Consider the following 16,127-nt stretch of genomic DNA (forward strand, 5'->3'; position numbering starts at 1 on the left):
CATCCTTCTCTCCTCCCCTTCAAAGCTGCCAGAGTAACAAAAGTGTTAATTAACTTGTTAGGCAAATGCAAGACAGATGCTCAGAAAGTTGCCATGGTCTTCACAGAGCACTATAAGGAATGACTTGAAATTAGCATAAACTCAAGTTGGTGAGAACTTGTTCCCATGCATTTGCTGTATCTACAAACTATTCCAGGGAAATCACTAACATTTCATTGCATCCTTTGACTTCCTCATTCGTGAAAACTGCAGTTGTAGATTTTGGGATGGGGCTTCAGTTGGTTCAAGCCAACACCTGACTTTCAAATGAGACTTCAGCAGTAGTGGTGGGGAGGTGGGGAGCCCCATTTTCACTGGCATTCAAAGATGAATTGAATAAGGAGATTATGGAGCGCCACCCTGTTACGGTCAAAGAGGGATTGAAGGGAGAAGGATGACGATGTGGGAATGCCATTCCCTGCTCATAGTTTGTGGATATCTGAGTCTCAGTTTTCCCCAGATGGGAGGCTGGCTTACCCAGAATCTGGGTAGAGCACCAGGTGTGGCTCACATGAGCCACAAATGCAGCCTCTTCATTCACTCATTATTATTTTTACAGAGAATTAATCTCTCTCCATTCTGTGCCTGCAAGCAGTGTGATCTTCCAGAAGTGTTAACTGGATTGCATTGAGCCCCAGGTCCATGGCACCTGTTCCATTACTGTTCCTACCTATGGACTGTCACTCATCTGCTCCAATTTCACAAGCCTCCTGACTCTGCCATCTCAGGCCTGTTACATGTATGGTTCCTCTGTTGGCAACGTTTCTCCCCACCCCACCCATTCACTGGGCTACCTCTTTGGGGCTCAGCTTAAAACCACTGTCCCTTGATCTCCCAATTTAAACTGGGTTCTGGTATTAACCTCTCTTTAGCATACTACTTAATTTTGCATCCTAGAAATCACTGGATTTATAATTATTGATTTGTGTCGCTATTTTATAGCAGAATCCCCTAATATTCTGTAAACTCCATGAGCACAGCGACTGTGTTTTTATGTTTCATACCCAGAACTTAGCACAGTGCTGGACATATAGAAGGAACTTAACAAATATTTGCTGAATAAATGAAAGATGCCAAATATAATGTCTTTTACAGAACTAGAAAACAGCATAGGTACTTATCATTTACAGAAGTTTTTCATTTTACTTTATACAATGACTAACGTCTATACTTTAAAATGCTCATTAGAATTTTTAATGATTCTATATTACATTTTCTCTATGTACCATAATTTATTTAGCCATTCTTCTATTATTGAAATAGAATCGAACATTAATTTTGTTTTGTTTTGTTTTTTGAGATGGGGGTCTGGCTCTGTTGTCCAAGCTAGTCTTGAACTCCCGGGCTCAAGCGAGCCATCCACCTCAGTCTCCTGAGTAGCTAGGAGTTAGATATTAATTTTTTATTTCATCTCTGTTTCCTCAGGATAGAGACCTAGCTGGGAGATCATTTCTTCTTTCATCAACAAAAATTCAGAGATCTTACACTGTTGCAGGAGCTGTGCTCATCAATGCACACTTTCAAGGCTTGAGATGCCTATTCCCAGAATGCTTTTCACAAAGGCAGTGACTCTCCTGCCACCATATGGGAATGAAAGTGCAAATCACAGGGCTTCTTGCCTGAGTGTCATTATTCACTTTTTCTTCCGGCCTATTTTATCATTGTTGTTTTCATGGATATTTTGTTGACTAGTGGGCTTGAACATTTTACCCTGTTTGTATTCTTGTTTTGTAAATTATGGAAACCTGCATCCTAGTCTCAGTGTTGCCTTCAATCAAATAAATGCTATTAACTCAAAGACACAGGGAATCTAGTGAGAGTTGACAAAAGAAGACCAGAAAAATTGAGACGAGGGGAAACCAGATCCATGGGGATCTCAGTGCATGAAACCACTGAGAAAGCACAACAGTCATAGTAGAGAAAGAGAGGACATGGAGGAGGCCATGAGATACGACAAAAAGTGACAGGTTTCAAACACATCAGCAAAATGTTTGAGGTACAGATAGAAACTCCTAAGTGGTTGTCAGCAACTGCAGCAAGACCCCAAGATAGGGAAATCTTTGTCTTAGCAACAGCAAGGGTTTTGAACCAGATACCTTTAGTTCAAATCCTGGCTTAGTCACTTGCAAACTATGAAATTTGGGGTGAGGAATTAATGTCCCTGTCAATTTCCTCAGCTATAAAATAAGCTAATTTCACAGACTAGTTGTAAAGAAGAAACAGCTGCAAGTTTGGAACAGGTTGGGAACCCAACACATTTTGGCTACTTCCCCTTCCCAAGGTAAGGAGATGTATTCTAGTAATAGTGATTATTGCTTATCACTTTATATTTATTTATTTAATGATTAGGCGACATGTAATAATTGTACATATTTATAGGTATGATGGTTAATGCTGAGTGTCAACTTGATTGGATTGAAGGATACAAAGTATAAATCCTAGGTGTGTCTGTGTGGGTGTTGCCAAAAGAGATTAACATTTGAGTCAGTGGGCTGGGAAAGGTAGATCCACCCTAATCTGGTGGGCACAATCTAACCACCTTCCAGAGAATATAAAGCAGGTAGAAAAATGTGAAAAGGAGACACTGGCCTAGCCTCCCAGCCTACATCTTTCTCCTGTGCTGGATGCTTCCTGCCCTCGAACATACTCCAAGTTCTTCAGTTTTGGGACTCAGACCGTCTCTCCTTGCTCCTCAGCTTGCAGACAGCCTATTGTGGGACCTTGTGATTGTGTAAGTTAATACTTAATAAACTCCCCTTTTTACATATGTGTATACACACACACACACACACACACACACACACACACACACACACATCTCCTATTAGTTTTGTCCCTCTGCAGAACCCTAATACAATGGGGTACAGAGTGCTAATTTTTTTTTTTTTTTTTTTTTTTTTTTAGACAGAGTCTTGCTCTGTTGCCCAGGCTGTAGTGCAGTGGCATGATCTTGGCTCACTGCAACCTCTGCCTCCTGGGTACAAGTGATTCTCCTGCCTCAGCCTCCCAAGTAGCTCAAATTACCCGCCTCCATGCCCAGCTAATTTTTTTGTATTTTTAGTAGAGACGGGGTTTCACCATGTTAGCCAGGCTGGTTGCGAACTCCTGACCCCAAGTGATCCACCCACCTTGGCCTCCCAAAGTGCTAGGATTACAGGCATGAGCCACCACACCTGGCCCAGAGTGCTATTTTGCTACGTGTATACAGTGTATAATAATCAAGTCAGAGTAATCAGCATATCCATCACCTCAAATATTTATCATTTTTTTTTGTGTGTTGGGAACATTCAAAATCCTCTCTAGCTATTTGAAAGTATGCTATAAATTATTGTTAACTATAGTCACCCTGTAGTACTATAGAACACTAGAAATCAGTCTCCTTATCTTGCTATACTTTTGTATCCTTTGTGGCTTCTATACAACACATGTTTATCAAGCACTTACTAAGTAACTGACCCTGTGTAAAGGAAGCAAGATTGACACTGCCCTTTCTACTATACAGATGAATGGTAAAATAGCTATTATCATTGCCATTTCATAGATGAGAAAACTGAGGAGACACTCAAAGATCTTGCCTATTTTATTCCAGGGAATTATGACCAAGTTGGGCCAAAATCCAAAATTTCATTTTAAAGCTATTGCTGCTATTATTGTAAAAATTATCAGTAATAAGCATTATTAGTGATTAGCAACACTGGCAAAAAATGTGACCATGAATTTACTTATGATTAATTGTACTATTAATCTCTTTGCCTGGCTGGGTGTGGTGCCTTACTCCTGTAATCCTAGTGCTTTTGGAGGCCAGGAATTTGAGAGTAGCCTGGGCAACATAGAAAGACCCAGGCTTTTTATATTTTCTACAAAAAACAAAGTAAAATAATTAGCTGCATCTGGTGGGAACTTGGGAGGCTGAGGCCTAAAGATCACTTTGAGCCCAGGACTTTGAGGTTACAGTGAGCTATGATCACACCACTGTACTCCAGCTTGGGTGACAGAGCGAGACCCTGTCTCTAAAAGAAAATAAATAAAAATAACATAAAAGACACCTCTGTGGGCATTCATTATACTTGGTCATGGGTATGAGAAAGGTTTCTGCTGGAAACCAAAAGAGTTCTGAAATAAGAAGCTTTAACACTAAGCCACAAAGAGAACTTGAGCCCAGTGTCCTGGTGATACCCCACTGTGTGTTTCCATGCTACTGTCCTCAGTGTGGATGTATTTCCTGGCATGTTCAGTGGGTACCAATCCAGGATGCCTGAACCCCTGCTGCTACCAAAAGATGCGCAGCTCATAAGGCGTGTAACAAGAGTCCGACTGTGGGGCAGTCAATGCTTCCGAGAACCCATCAGCTAGACAGAATTCAGGCCGCTGGAGGCTGCCCTGACAACCCCCATTCTATTGGACACTGAGTTACTTTTCCCTTCCACCAGGCCTGCAGCTGTGCTTCCCACCATGATCCTTGGCTCACCTCAAGCTGTCAGGTCACTAATGAATCCCACTTTAACTATTTAACTATCAGATTTCAAAATGGTAACCTGGTCCAGAGAAGCAGGCCAAAAGAGAAGTTCTCTCATCTAATCAGGACTGGTTGTGTAATTTTCAGGGCCCAATGCAAATAAAAAATGCAGGTCTCCTTGTTAAAAAAAACAACAAACTCCAAAACTCCAAAACAAAACACACAGAAAAAGTGCCATTAAAGGTACTAAAATGTAAAGCATTTTCATTTTCTTGATTATTTCCTCTGCTCAAATCCACACCCCATTGTTCTATGGGATGTCACAAACACAAGCTCAAAGATAAAATTATTAAGAATTTCCATGGCAACAAAACAGCATTAAATCAAAAGGGGGCCCCTTCTGAGTGTAGGAGCTGTGCAGCTGTACAGGTCACATGCCCATCAAGCTGGCTGTGATCCAATGCCACCCCAGTCTGGCTAGCCTGGACTAAGGAGTGGGTGTTGGCTAACACTGGCTGTTGACATGAAACTTTTGGTCTTAGCCACAGTCATTGGATTCTGTGAAAATTCTGGCCTCTTTCTGTCAATGCTTCCTACTCTTAGGAGAATCAAGAAGGTTTAAATATTTGCACCATTCTTTATATTCCTTTCCCCTGTAGGAAAAAATGTCATGAAAAATATTCATTCTTTGTCCTTTTCTAGCCACGGAGAGATCTGGCTATATTTGTAATAGAAATAGCTAATATTTATTCAGATTACTATGTGCGAGACACAAATTCCTATCTCAAAAGTGTGACACAGCCATACATGCATTTGATCATTTGAAAGCCTCTTGGCCATCCTGTGAAATGCCTACAATTATCACCTCCAGAGTTATAAATGAGTCACAGAGAGGCTGGGTAATATGTTCAGGGTCACACACCAGGAGTAAATGGCAGTCAGACCTCAGAATTCAAACTCCTAATCAGGCCACCATGTTGCCTCCCTTGCTCATCCGTCATTCACTGCTTTATGTCTTGATTAAATCAACAAGAGTTACCTCTGTAACTGAAAGGGAAAGTTCTGTTTCAAGACTGGTGGGACTTTGGGCCACGCCGGCTTTTTACTTTGAATTTATTTCACGTGTTCAATATACTTCACAGAGCATTATATCCCAGATAGACAAATTAGCCAGTGGAGGAAGCATCAAAAACCTTGGCCTTTGGTGGGGCCACACACCCCAAAATGAATCTATTTCTCATTGTTACATTGTTCTCTGCCCATTTATTTGCCCTTGTTGTACAATTGATTATGGCTATTAAGATGAATACCTCTTTAAAGTGTCCCAGAACTGAAATACAATTGCATTTTGATTTGAAAAGACCAGAGGTGGATAATATTTATTGCAAGCTGAAGTTGGAAAGGTTAACTGACTAACTTCTCTCTGAAGACAAAGTAGATAATGTAAAACAGGTTAGGTGTCCCTATTCTGTGATCCCATCCTTTCTACCACTGTACTCACACTGTATGACTAGCTTACATAAACGTTAAAAACAGCCACCAATTATTGAGTACTTACGATTTGCCAGGCCCTGGGCTTACTGCTTCTAATGAATTATCTCAGTTAATCTTTCTGACAGTTCTGTGAAGTATATTCTGTTATTACCCATACTTTATAAACAGAGAAACCAGGGTTTAGGGAAGTTGAGTAACTGGACCAGCATCTCAGGTGATCACAGAATTGGGCTTCAAACTCAGAGTTTCTGACCTCAAAGCCCATGCATTAAACAAGAGTGCTTTACTGTGGTTTTTTGTATGTGTATATACGTATATATACGCACATATATACACACACACATATATACACATATATACATATGCATGTGTGTATATGTATATATATGTGTATGTATATATATACATATACATATACGTATATACACACGTATATATGTATATATACACACATATGTGTGTGTATATATGTATATATATATAGCACCCAACACAGGGCCTGGAACACAATAAATATTTCCTCAGTAACTAGGAAAGTGACAAATTCAGAATAACCATGTCACTAAATTCAGGGGATTGTAGAGGGATGAGACATGTGAAATAACCAAAGGTGTGACTGCCCCTTTCAACTGAGGAACTGAGGGCTTTATCTCTTTGAGGAGTTGATTTTTTAAAATTTTTATTTATTTTCTATTTTTTTTTTAGCAAACAAACTCTCTGAAGTGCACACAGCAGCTGGCAGCATGCAGAGGATACTCAGCATACGACAGCTCTCTAGGGAGCAATGCGTCAATCCATGAAGGCTGAGGAATGGCTCTCCAAGGGCTGGCAGCAATGTGGCTGCCAACGGTATAGTGATGGAAAGTGCCACCAAGTTATATAATAAGCTGCTATTATTACTTTTGGTCTTTTCAGCCACAAGCACATAAGCAGAGACTGTAGAAATGCCATCACCCATAGTGGCACCTCCAAATATGAAGGAATGTGTATTGGTACATGTGTGTCTATTCCAAACCAAATACTTCCTATAAGAGGGTGGCAAATAAATAGATGAACAGCGTAAGTGACTAACCTAAAAGCACCATATTGGCATCAGATGAGGCTCTAACTTTCACTGCTTAGGGATTATATCTCCAAATAGTGCTTCATTTAGGAAACACTTCCTGAATGTTCACTGTGTGGAAATCACTGTGATAGGCCCTGCTATGGATCCAAAGGTGAGTGAGATGTAAGTTCTGCCCTCATGGATATCACATTCCTTTGGGGGAGATGCCATGTGCAGAAATAACACTTATAAGGTGTGAGAATGTCTCTGCTTTCACATCTATAAATTGGGGATGATATTTAGTTTTATTATAAATATAGCCAGATGGGAATGGTGGTCTGCACCTCTAGTCCCAGCTACGCAGGAGGTTGAGGTGGGAGGATTGCTTGAGCCCAGGAGTATGAGGCCGGCCTGGGCAACATAGTGGTACCCTGTCTCTTAAAAAAATAGAACTGACCCAGAAGATGGAGTCCTTAATGGAAGGATATGTAGGACATACGCTATTGCGTATGCAGTGTTTACCTCACTACGTGGCACATAGAAAGGACTAAAAAATGTAAGTCTTCATTTTAGGATTATAGACCAGGGATTGTTAAACTATGGCCATGGGTATGGGCCTGCTTATGTATGGCTCATAAGCTAATAATGGCTTTATATTTTCAAATGGCTGAAAATAATCAAAGGAATATTTGAATATTATATGACATTCAAAATTTGATGCCCATCAATAAAGTTTTATTAGAACATAGCTAGCTTACTCATTTATGTTTTGTCTATGGCTTCTTTTGTGCAGCAATGACAGAATTGAGTAGTTATGACAGAGACCATATGGCCAACAAACTGAAAAGTTTTACTTTCTGGTCGTTTATAGAAAAAGTTTGCTGATCTCTGTTACAAACAGGTAAATTGCTGACTTGGCCTAATGGAAATACTTATATTTTCATTAGCAGATTAGCAGTATGCTCATCTGGGCATATCCACAAAGACAAACTATAAACATGCATTTACAAGGACAGCTCACTCCATGGGGATCCAATTTGCTGCTCTAAATTCTTCATGGAGCTCTTTCTAGCACTGTTAGTTTATTAGAAAATTGGGGCTTGTGTATTATAGCATTTCAGACATGTGGTGCCCAAATACTGCTTCCTGAACGACTTGAGCTGGCTGACTCATTTCGTCACACTACATCATTATTAATATCAAATAATAAACATGAGTAGCAGATAATTCATATTTGGGGGGATGGGGATGACTTTTAAAGTCACAGCACATTATTTCTCCAAACCTGTTCCACAGTGCCACCACTTTGAAAGTGAACACTTTGATCTGGGGGAGAAAATGAGGGAGAGGAATATGGTTTTGGGAGAATGGAGCTCAGAAAAATCTATGGGTAAAACAACCTTGTTCTGTGTGTTTGGGGAGCATCTGCTTGATCACAGTCACATCTCTGTTTACTATTTAAAGCCTCCTATTTGCGGAAGCCTCCTCAGACCATATGTTATCAACAAATGTTGCTAATCAAATACACACAGTAATTTTCATTAGAATTTTTCCCCCCACGAACAAAAAACAACATTTGCCACATAGGGAATAAACCTCCCAAAATGACAGTAAACATCCACTGCAAACCTTTGACAACAGAGTGATATTTACGAATGCATATGTGAGTAAGCCAAGAACACATCCACGTTAGGCAAATAAGGACCCTTGGAGAATTGGATTTTGTGCAGGTTGGTGCTGGGGTCGGGGGTGGGGGGACGTCATTAGTTGCCATGGTGATGCCCAGCATAAGGCCATAATTCATGTCTCAGAGTCTGGATTTGCATTTATTCAAGGTATATGGCTCATGTGAACTGGGTGTTAAATTGGTGCGGTTCATAAAATTAACTGCAGGCTTTAACGAGAGAGAAGTGTCATTTCAAGGAATGAAAGTGCCGTGGTCCTGTTGCTAAGAAGGAAAGTTAATAATTGCCTGGAGACAGCTGCATTAAAATCTTCTGGCCTGCCTTTGAGGCAGACTGCATGATATTCCACTCCAAGGGAATCAATTGTGCCATCACAGTGTGTCCCATGCAAACTAATTGATAGGCTGGGCTTTGGGTTCTTTAGTGTACTAGAAAAGCTAAGCTACTTCTTATCTACATAAGTGAGGCATTTGCTTTGTAGAAATTGGGCTGTCTGAGAGGCAGAGATGAAGGCTTTGGTTTGCCTCCTTGACATTTCCACTGGAATGTCTCCTCTCCAGGAGTCTGAGATCAAGTGTGTCCAAACCTCAGCTTGAACTGTTCTCCCTCACATCTGTTCCTCTAAGGCTCCCCCGGCTTAGTCAAAGGAACTGCCAGCCAGACATCATTCTTGTTTACCTCTCTTTGCCACATGTCCATCTTGTCACCAGATCTTTCATATCCCCTACATATATCACAAATCTGATTATTGCAATGAAGGAAAAGAAAGCAGAAAATGGAATTTGGAGGTACCAGGAAGCAGACAGGGGGAATATTTAAATAGGGTGGAACATTAAAACTTCTCCACAAAGCAATTGTCACCTGTATGATAGACTCCTTTATTTGTTTTGTTGGTTGGTTTGTCTCTGGCCAGAATGTAAACTCACAAAACTCACAGGGCAGGGATCTATGCCTGTTTCCCCCATCACTGTGCCCTTGGCTTCTAGCACATTGCGCAGCACATGAGCACATTCAACGGGCATTTGCTGAAAACATGATTTCACGAAATTCTGATTTCCTCCACACACACGCAAATGTGTGGAGATGAGATTCAAGCTGAAAATGAAATTTAACAATGCTTGATTATTCATGGACATTATTTGGTATGGTTAAAGAGGAAGTGAGTAAAATTCTATGCTATAAACTTCATAGGGACAGAGAGCAAGTCCATCTTACCTATTGTTATATTCTAGTTGTTTAGCTCAGTGCTCAGTACAGAGGAAACTTTCAATGAATGCCTATGGAATCAAGGCTGGAGGGAATAATGTATACCACACTTTATGCACATATAGAAGACCTGCATCTCAGTCCTTATTTTCTCACTAACTGTGTAACCTTGGCCAAGTCATTGGCAGAGTCTGTTTGCACACCTGTATAATAGAGGAGGCGGCTGATTTTTTTTCTGTCCTAAAACCAATAGCCTGGTATTTGATTTTTAGCATTTCCTTTTGGTTCTTTCTTAGAGCTTCCATCTCTTTGCTTATATTACCCACCTCTTCTTGCACTCTTTCCATTTGAACTCTAAGCATATTGATCATAGTTTTTATACATTCTTGGTCAGATAATTCCAACATCTCTGCCATGTCTGAATCTGGTTCTGATGCTTGCTGTCTGTGTGCTGTGGGTTTTTTTAAAGTATGATTTCTAATTTTTATTGAAAGCAAATTTTTGTTGATGCACTGAGCAAAAGAAACCCAGCACCAGCTTCAGTGGCAATTTCTGCTCTTGGGCTTCTGCTCCAGTAAGTGTGATTCTCTGAACCTGCCTGCCTGTCTCTCCAATTTGGGGGGCAGTGGTTTGCCCTGTAACCTCGATTCTCTGATGGATCTAAGAAGAGATGCTGATTTTCAGTTTGTTCAGCATTTTCCTTGTGGTGAGGTCAGGAACAAGGACTTCCAAGCTCTTCACATACAGGACTGGGAACTGGAAGTCCGGCTGAGCCTGTATTATTTTGAGCTCCTATTCAGCTGTGAAAGCTTCGATTGCATTATTCATTGAATGTTGACTCATAAGAAAATACAGAGCTGGGCAACAGGAAAATCTACATTTTCCAAGGTTGGAGCTAAGTAACAGGATGGCATAGGGAGGAACTGTCAAAGGCTAAATTAGAGAGATGACAGCATATCACCTGATTTAAATGTCAGTGTTGCCTTCTCTGAAATGGAGCTCATGGTGTAGCCCAAAGATCTCCCCTTTTGTTGTAAAAGGAGGTGAGATTTTTGTCCTTGGAAATATTGGCTCTGTCTTCCCAGTCTAGGGCTCTTCTGCCCCATCTCCATCATCTAGCTGCCTTCTTCTAGACATCTGTTTATTCTTAGTTCCTGAGTATCTTAAGAGAAAATGAACTGCTCACTGCATGCCAGACATAAAAAGGAGCTCCCATGAAGTTACAGGGAAAGCATTCATTTATTCCCTCCTCTCAGCGATTCTGCCAACCAACTCCTATTTAATTTCTAACACTGGGTGTTTTCCTATAATTACTTTTGTAACCTGAGCTGGTTGTTATGGTTGCAACTATGGTTCCCATAAATAACTGGGAGACTGGCTAATTGTGTCTTTTGAACTTGAATCTGCCTTAAGACACCTTACAGGCTCCAGAAGACTCAAAAGTTTACAAAACCTACACTACTGCCAGGTAGGCAAAAGCCACTGACAGGCTTGGGCTAGGGGAATTACAAAATGCATTGCAAACCCCTTTGCATTCCAACCAGCTTCTCTGAAAGTATGAGCCAAATGAGGGGGGCGTGGGTGGGGGGAAACTGGGAGAGACAAAACAACAGCCTCTGAGCTGAAAGAATTCCTGAAGACAGCTTTAGCTATGCCCCTCATTTATAAATGAGGAAGCTGGTGCAGTGGGGAGGAATTTTGGAGTAAGACTGTTCTATATGTATCATCTAACAGCTTTATGATCTCAGACATATTTATTAGCCTCTCAGGTCTCAGTCTTCATGTCTGTAAAGTGGTCACATGAATAGCATCTACCTTATAGGGTTTCTAATCTGCCTTGCCCCCAATTAAGTGGGAGAATGTAAGTTCTTAATACAAAGCAGTCAGCATTATCTGGGCAGCACAGGATTAAGAGTGCAGGCTCTGGAATCTGGCAGCCTAGCTTCTACATCCAGCTGTGCCACTTTCTACCTGAGTGATGCTCAACAGCTGACTCTCCTGCAAACTCTATTTTCTTACTTGTAAAATGGAGATGTCTATAGTGCTTCTCTCCTAGCTTTCTTTTGTAAGATGAGGAAATATGTCCTAGCCTGATTCTCAGTAAATCCTAAAAGTGTGGTGATAATTATTCAGTGACATCTCAAAGATGCACAAGTAGTCCAAGTGCCAGTACTGGAATCAAACATCATGAAATGAGCTGACCTTGCAAATGTTTTCCAAACCATCTGAGCAATGGCTTTTGTGTTTTCTCAGTCTGGGAAAAATAAAATTGGGGCTTGAATTTGGGTCTGATTTTTTTGGCAGCTATGGCAAAAGGACTTGTTCTCATTTTTCTGACTTCCAACTCTGAGTGCCTGAAACACTTCCTCTCACTTCCAATCCTCTTATCTTCCTTCACTGGCCCTTCCTGACCCCAGGGGATAGATGAGATTATTGTTCAATGGGATTCACACTCTCCTGCCTTCTCTAAGAGAGGAGTTTTCTTCCTGCCAAATTGATGTTGGATTTGTTCATGGGATTACTTCTTCTGGCCTCTGCTATGGTTTGAATATCGTCCCTTCAAAAACTCATTTTAAAACGTAATCTCCAATGTGACAGTATTGAGGAGTGGGGCCTTTAAGAAGTGACTGGGTCCTGAGGACTCTGCCCTTATGAATAGATTAATCTATTTATGGATTAATGGGTTATCAAAGGACTGAGACTTGTGGTTTTATAAAAAGAGGAAAAGAGACCTGACCTAGCATGCTCGGCCCTTTTGCCATGCGATGACTTGTGCCACCTTAGGACTCTGCAGAGAGTCTCCACGAGCAAGAGTCCCTCACCAGATTCAGCCCCTTGACCTTGGACTTCTCAGCCTCCATGACTCTAAGAAATAAATTCCTTTCCTTTATAAATTACCCAGTTTCAGGTATTCTGTTATAAACACCAGAAAATAGACCAAGACAGTCTCCTAGGCAGAGTATACATCCCTGCAGCTTGACTTTAAAATTACTCCTCTGACTTTCTTTGGCCAATGGGGCATTAGCAGACGTGATGCAAGCACAAGCTTAAAATGGTGCTTGAGTAGTTGAGCTTTTTCTCCTTGTCTTTGTCACCACTGTGAGCAAAGCCTCCTCCAGGTAGCTGCTGTCCTTTCAGCCTGGATCCCAGAATGAACCATGTGGAGTAGGTCTGGGCCCAACCCACAGTGAGAATCCAAGGCCAGCCAGACCCAGAACTTAAAGCAGAGTCATTCAGCTGAGCCTGGCATGGATCAGCCAACCTCCAACTGATTTTCAGATGACAAATGAGAGTAAATGACTGTGGCTTTCAGCCACTGAGTTTTGGGGTGGTTTGTTACACAGCAACAGTGAACCGATACAACCTCTTTATCTATCACACCATCCTGTTTCTACTCTATGTTCTGTTGGTCTGTCTGCAGTCCTTAGTTAGAATATCACATTATGCAGTGCCCAGACATATTTTATAGCCCTTGCATATCATATAAAGTCCATGGCAGTCACTCAATAAACACCTGCCTAATGACTTTAGTGGCTTGAAAATGATAGCTCTGTTTTGCCAGTGTCAAATGAAGCAGGATCTACCCACAGTGTGAGAGCTGCACTGAGGCCTGGCTATGCTGGCCAAGCCTGCCACAGGCACTGTCTAGGTTCCCGAATAAGCAAGTGTGTCAACATCTCCCAGGGCTAAGGCAGGCAGCCAATGTCTCTCAAATCACGAACGGTCAAGTGCTCCCAGGAAAAGCCCTAACCACATCAAAGGCACTCCCGATCAAGCTTCCCACATGGAAGCAATGACAACAAAGCCAACCTCAGTAGCACTTGAGTGTCCCCAACATTTGTGTCTCTGAATGGGGACCCAAATTGTGGTGGGCACACAGAAGCAGTGCTTAGGGGTACTCAGGGATAGCCATTCAGGGCTTTGGCTGCCCTCCAAGCAGCCAGCCCCATCCCGTGAGACCTCCCAGTTGCCTTTGATAGAGGGGATTATGGAAGCTGTTGTTGGTTTGCATTGGGGCGGGGGTTGGCTGCTTTCATGGGCTGGGTTCCCATCGTCCTACTGAAGGGGACCCCTGAGGACACTGTGAGCCATGCTTGTCTCTTTCCCCAGGGACTGGCTTGTGGGTTTGGTCTTTATTTTCTCTTTTCAACACTTATGAGAAACCACTGGGAGTGGCCATGAATGCCAGGAATCTCAAAAGGAAATGATGAATGAGGCCAGCTGGCTAAATGCCCTTCAGTAAGGACTGAGGTGTTGTCTTAAAGAATTGGGGAAATGGCTCTGGAGGCCAAGTGCATGACATAGGCTCAACCTGGAGCCAGAGAGTTGTTCTTGAAAAGTGATGAATCTCAGTTGTAGAGAAATAACTGGACCCTGGTATACTGACACCATCACAGCACAGTGAAAATATTACCTGAGTTCCCAGTTGCATCTGGGGCTCCTTACACTGACGACTGGGGCTATGTTAAGTTCATCACAAGGCCTAGTCACTCTTACCGTGGGACCCCACATCCACAAAATAACAAACATACTAAAAACTATCTTTAAAAACAACAACAGCAACAAAAAAACTGCATGAAAGTTGTTTGTTGCTGCTTTTTTTTTTTTTTTTTCTTGAGACAGGATCTTGCTGCGTCACCCATACTGGAGCATATTGACACGATCTTGGCTCACCTCAACCTCCACCTCCGGGGCTCAAATGATCCTCTCACCTCAATCTCCTGAGTAGCTGGGACAGTAGGCATGTGCCGCCATGCCAGGCAAATTTTTGTATTTATAGTAGAGATGGGATTTTGCCATGTTGCCCAGGCTGCAAACTCCTGGGCTCAAATGATTCACCAGCCTCGGTCTCCCAAAGTGCTGGGATTAGAGGCATGAGCCACTGCACCCAGCTGAAAATTGAATTGAGTTGTAATTGACTAGTTGATATAGGTAAAATTTAAAAGACGTATAATTAAATATTTTTTATTTTATAGTTATCTTTATATATTTTGGAGTTTATACAGTTCCTTTTAAAATTTAGCTTCCTAAGCTCTTGAAAAACATTTGGGCCCCACTGGCCAAATGTCTTAAGCGCACACATAACTAAAATTTGATGACCGATACTCAATTTTTCCTCTGAAATAATAAATTTGAAGGCTTACCAACTGATAAGAGCCAGAATTAACTTCAATTTCCTTGAATGCCAACTTGTACGCCTCCTTCCAACAAAAATTATCTTCATGTCCTTTGCCCAGGTAAAGTTAGTGAGCAGATATTTTTGCCATGCATTTTCTCCTAAAAGGTATTCATACTCTCCTTTATCTCAGTCCCAAGGAGACATAAACATAAGGGAGGGTAGGTTCAACCAAGAGTGTCTGAAATGCCCAACACAAGAACCAATCACTCACCCCTGGAACTTTTCTTTCAGTGAATTTGACAATAACGAAACTTGTTTTCTTTAACCCTTGGGATAGATAATGATTGTAAAAAACCTTTTAATGCTTCTAAGGGTTAGTTGATATTTTTTCAGTGGATGCTCTTTTTTTTTTTTGTGTGACACTTCCAGCCTGCCTGGTTTCTTCTTTCCTGCATCCTCCTCTCTCCTTTCTCGTGTTAGAGATGGATTCACAGTGTACAGTTAAATCACCTCTGCATTCCCACTGCTCTGTTTGTCAGGTACTTGGTTTTACCTTTTAAGGTTTCCACCACATTGAGTGAGGCTCAGGGCTTTGGAAAATTAAGTGGCAGAGAGTAAAGTCAGGCACAGCCAGTGGGGAAATCTAGAGAGGCTGTGGTTAGAAATGTGGACTTCGTAGGAACTGGGTGATTGTGGCCAGGAAATGTAACCTCTGTGAGCGTCAGTTTCCTCATCTGTACAATAGGAATAAGCAAAGCACCTGCCTCATGGGGTTGTTAGTAAAGATCGAATTAGATGATTCAGGGAAAGCATTAACACATGAACACATGGTATGGCTTGAGTGAAGAAATGTAGCTACTTTAATTAACAAGGTTCTAGAAGTGACAGAAGTTTAAAAGGCCCTTTAAAAACCCAAGTAGAGGGGCTGGGTCCAGTGGCTCACACCTGTAATCCTAGAACTTTGGGAGGCTGAGGCAGGTGGATCCCTTGAGCTTAGGAGTTAAGAGAACAGCTTGGGCATGGTGAAATCCCATCTCAACAAAAAATACTAAAAATTAGCCGGGAGTGGTGGTGCGTGCCCAT

General features: G+C 41.6%; 1 protein-coding gene across 13 annotated transcripts in view; it reads right to left on the minus strand.

Moving 5' to 3' along the window:
* The window catches only part of CADPS (calcium dependent secretion activator), a 483,498-nt gene that overhangs the window by 195,313 nt on the left and 272,058 nt on the right, over positions 1-16,127 (minus strand). The gene's annotated exons all lie outside the window — the stretch shown is intronic.

The sequence above is a fragment of the Macaca mulatta genome, chromosome 2, assembly GCF_049350105.2.
Source record: "Macaca mulatta isolate MMU2019108-1 chromosome 2, T2T-MMU8v2.0, whole genome shotgun sequence".
NCBI classification, from domain to species: domain Eukaryota; kingdom Metazoa; phylum Chordata; class Mammalia; order Primates; family Cercopithecidae; genus Macaca; species Macaca mulatta.